We start from the raw sequence: 4,446 nt of genomic DNA, 5'->3' as shown, positions 1-4,446 counted from the left end.
CAGGCAGATTCTTTACCACTGAGCCACCTGGGAAGCCCATGTGAATGATTAATCATAGCTTTACTATATTTCACTTCCCACAGACCTTTCCATTCTAACAATGTCCTACTTCCATGAAACAAAGCTCCTACTATGGAATTTGAGGCATTGGATTCAGATTAATGAAGGGGGGAAACTAAAATTAAGTATTTTTTAAGGAAATATACAACTTTAAAAGGGTTGATATTTGAGAAGATACATTCCTAAAAATTGCCTTCATATTTTTTCCATTTAAAAAACATCAGAGATTTACAACTATTCCCCATCCCAATCCCCCTCCCACCTCCCTCTCCATACTTGTAAATCCATGGCTAATTCATGTCAATGTATGATAAAAACCACTACAATATTGTAAAGTAATTAATTAGCCTCCAACTAATAAAAATAAATGGAAAAAATAAAAAATAAAAAACATCAGAGAGAAAAGTTTACTGCTATGATAGATTTATATATACAGTTGTCAAGAGCTGATAAGATGATTCCTGCTAAGTGAACTTTGACAAACTTAACTGATCAAGACTATACCTACTATAAATATTGCCTTCATATTTTTTCCATTTAAAAAACATCAGAGAGAAAAGTTTTCTGCTATGATAGATTTATATATACAGTTGTCAAGAGCTGATAAGATGATTCCTGCTAAGTGAACTTTGACAAACTTAACTGATCAAGACTATACCTACTATAAATATTTCCTTCATATTTTTTCCATTTAAAAAACATCAGAGAGAAAAGTTTTCTGCTATGATAGGTTTATATATACAGTTGTCAAGAGCTGATAAGATGATTCCTGCTAAGTGAACTTTGACAAACTTAACTGATCAGTTTGAAAAGCCATCTATAACAATATATGAAAGGATGAGAGAGATGTGCTGAGTGCAGATGCCACAGAGTTGGGAGATATTTAAATAATATTTTCACTTACTAGAAAAGATGAAATAGTTATATTCTTAGCAATTGTTTTTAAGTTTTTAACGTTATTAAAATTTTTATTTTGTATTGGGGTATAGGTGATTAACAAATCATGTTGTAATAATTTCCAGTAAATAGTGAAGGGACTCAGCCACGTGTATACATGTATCCATTCTTCCCCAAATGCCCCTTCAATCCAGGCTGCCACATAACATTTAGCAGAGTTCCATGTGTTATACAATAATACCTGGTTGATTATCCATTTTAAATATTGCGGTGGGTACATGCCCATCCCAAATTCCCTGTGCACGCTAAGTCGCTTCAGTTGTGTCCGACTCTTTGGGACCCTATGGACCACAGCCCACCAGGCTCCTCTATCCATTGGATTCTCCAGTCAAGAATACTGAAGTGGGTTGCCATTTCTTTCTCCCCTAAACTCCCTAACTATACCTAAAATGAAGTATTGATAGAAAAGCCTTCGAGGGATCCCACAAGAGCACATTGATAGAGGGAAAGAACAAAATATAACCTTTTTTCTCCCAGTACCACAATCTTTCTAGACACCACAGCATGTTAACACTGAGAAGTAAAGCAAATGAACCCAGGGTTTGCAGCTAGAAGGTGACAGAGTGGGAATTCAATCCAGGTGATCTCTCCCTAAAGTATATGCCCTGTATACTATCAAACATGAAGAAGAATAGCAATGCAGCTCAATTTTCAACTTTCCTCAGAATAGAGGGCTATGAAAGGCATCTGATTTATTTTATGGAATATAAAGCCCTCATCTAAAATACAACAATACAACAAAAAGCCTGAATAGGTGAACTTTTGCTCTGTTTCTCATAGTTCACTAAAATCAAACTTTTATCTAGTCACCATATGCATGCTCAGTTTTTTAAAGTTTTCATTGTTGCTCTACCACTGAGTTAACCTTCTTGCCCCACAGCCTCTTCAAGGCGATTTTCACCTCTGCATTCTGAGTGTGTAGATGATGTATAACACATGGCCACCAGTTTGTCCTCAGTGAAGGTGGAGGGGGGCAGCATGTAGAGGAAGACGGCGGGTCCAAAGAACACGATGACCACCATGATGTGAGAGGCACAGGTGGAAAGGGCTTTGCTTCTTCCCTCCACTGAATGGTTCCTCAATTGACCAGGATGACAACACAGGAGGAAACCAAGATAAGGAGGGAAAATATAGACAATAATCAAGTATTGGCCAGCACAATAACCCACTCCACAGGGTGTCAGTGCAGGCAAGTTTGAAAAAGGGATGGAGGTCACAGAAGTAGTGGTCAATCACATTGGGGCCACAGAATGGCAACTGGACAGTGACGAGGATCTGCACCATGGAGTGAATTATGCCCCCTAGCCTGGAACCGGCCACCAGTAGGTGGCACACAGTCCGACTCATGATGGTTGTGTAGTGAAGGGGCTTGCAGATGGCCACATAGCAATCATAGGCCATTACCATGAGCAGGAAGGTCTCAGCAACTCCAAACAAGTTAAAGAAGAATATCTGAGCCACACAGCCCTCCAGGGAGATGGTTTTAATTTTGGAAAGTAAGTCTGTGATGAATTTAGGGACAACAGTGGAGGAGTAACTGATCTCCACCAGGGACAGGTGACTAAGGAAAAAGTACATGGGGGAATGCAGACTCTTATGGAAAATAACCATGAGAAATATGAGACCATTGCCCACCACTGTAGCTAGATACACAGGAAGAAACACCACAAAGCATGCTCTCTGCACATCTGGATCCTGGAAAAGACCAGTGATAACTAACTCAGTCACATTATTTGTACTTGCCCTGGAATACATTCAGGTATGCTAGATGAGACCTACTGAGAAAACTGCAATAATAAAAAAAATACTGATTGTTATGAACTCATCTCATAAACACAGTATGTTAGACAGTGTAAACCACTATACAATACACACTTACCACAAGCTTTTTATTTAGCCAATAGGTAGCCATTCAGCATTAAATATCAGAAATCTACAATTTACATATTAGAAAATTAAGGCTCAAAGAAGTAGCTACTTACTCAAGATCATAGACAAAGTGATGGAGTCTCAAGCTCAGAACCAGGCTTTCTGACTTTAGTCCAGGGTTCTTTCTAATTCACAAGATATTCTCACTTGACTTCCATTCAAGTTAATAGTCTATGTTTTCAGTAACATCATTGCATCTTTGTCATAATATCTCTCTTTTCTCTCTTTCCTATTTTCCTTTATTTTCAGCTTATTTGATATAATTGATAAAATTGCATCATGTTTAAAGTGTACATGTTGGTGATTTCTTACACACATACACTGTGAAAGGATTTCCAACTTATAATTATTAACACATTCAGCATCTCATATATTTATCATTTTTATCTTTTTTGTGAGAACACAAGTTCTACTCTCTTTCCAACTTACAGTCATACAATTCAATAATATAAGAAATATATTACATATATAATATATATATTAATATATAAGAAATATATTACACACACACGACACACACACACACACACACACACACACACATATATATATATATATATATATATATATATATATATATATAATTAAATTGTCAAATGGAAGAAGAAGTTACCTGGTCATTTACAAAAGGTATCCTACAGAATCCCAAAATTGTAAAGGCTTTTAATTCATCAAATTGTATGTTATATATTTTTACCACCATGTAAATAAATGAATACAATTGATGAATCCCTCCTCAAAAAAACTATCAAACCAAACCTCCTTAATTTATAAATAAGTACTTGTGGCTCAAAGATAGAAATTGGCTTGCCCAGTGTCCTATAGCTGCTTAGAAACTCTGCATCTTATTTCTAGTCACACCTATATCTTTAGGACAGAAGATCTGCTGTGGTTCATTCTTCCTTGGAACAGGAAATTGGATCAGACAGAGCTCAAATGCACTCAGTGCCTCCCATTCAGCATGAATCTAGCCATTCTGCTGGTTGATCATTACTCAAGGGGGTGATCTGGTTTGCAGAAAATGAAATGAGATGGAGCATTGAACTCCTCTCTGGGAATCCTTGTCCTTGACAAGCAAGATGCTTTGACTAGTATTACCCACCCACATGATTTTTCAGTGAAGGCCTCCAGTGAGCAAAATCCAGGACAAAATAAACTAAGCCACTCTGAGAATGGTGTTAAGAAATAAATAATTATTTTGTTAAAAGACCTATACATAGAAAACTATAAAACACTGATGAAAGAAATCAAAGAGGACACAAACAGATGGAGAAATATACCGTGTTCATGGATTGGAAGAATCAATATTGTCAAAATGGCTATACTACCCAAAGCAATCTATAGATTCAATGCAATCCCTATCAAGCTACCAACGGTATTTTTCACAGAAATAGAACAAATAATCTCACAATTTGTATGGAAATACAAGAAACCTCGAATAGCCAAAGTAACCTTGAGAAAGAAGAATGGAACTGGAGGAATCAATCTGCCTGACTTCAG

General features: G+C 36.7%; 1 pseudogene; it reads right to left on the bottom strand.

The window, feature by feature from the left end:
* Positions 1 to 1,855: 1,855 nt before the first annotated feature.
* Positions 1,856 to 2,772, bottom strand: LOC110123547 (olfactory receptor 4B1-like; annotated as a pseudogene).
* Between the last annotated feature and the right edge of the window lie 1,674 nt (positions 2,773 to 4,446).

This window comes from Odocoileus virginianus, unplaced genomic scaffold (genome assembly GCF_023699985.2).
Source record: "Odocoileus virginianus isolate 20LAN1187 ecotype Illinois unplaced genomic scaffold, Ovbor_1.2 Unplaced_Contig_76, whole genome shotgun sequence".
Lineage (NCBI taxonomy): Eukaryota > Metazoa > Chordata > Mammalia > Artiodactyla > Cervidae > Odocoileus > Odocoileus virginianus.
This window is presented reverse-complemented; position numbering and strand designations above follow the sequence as displayed.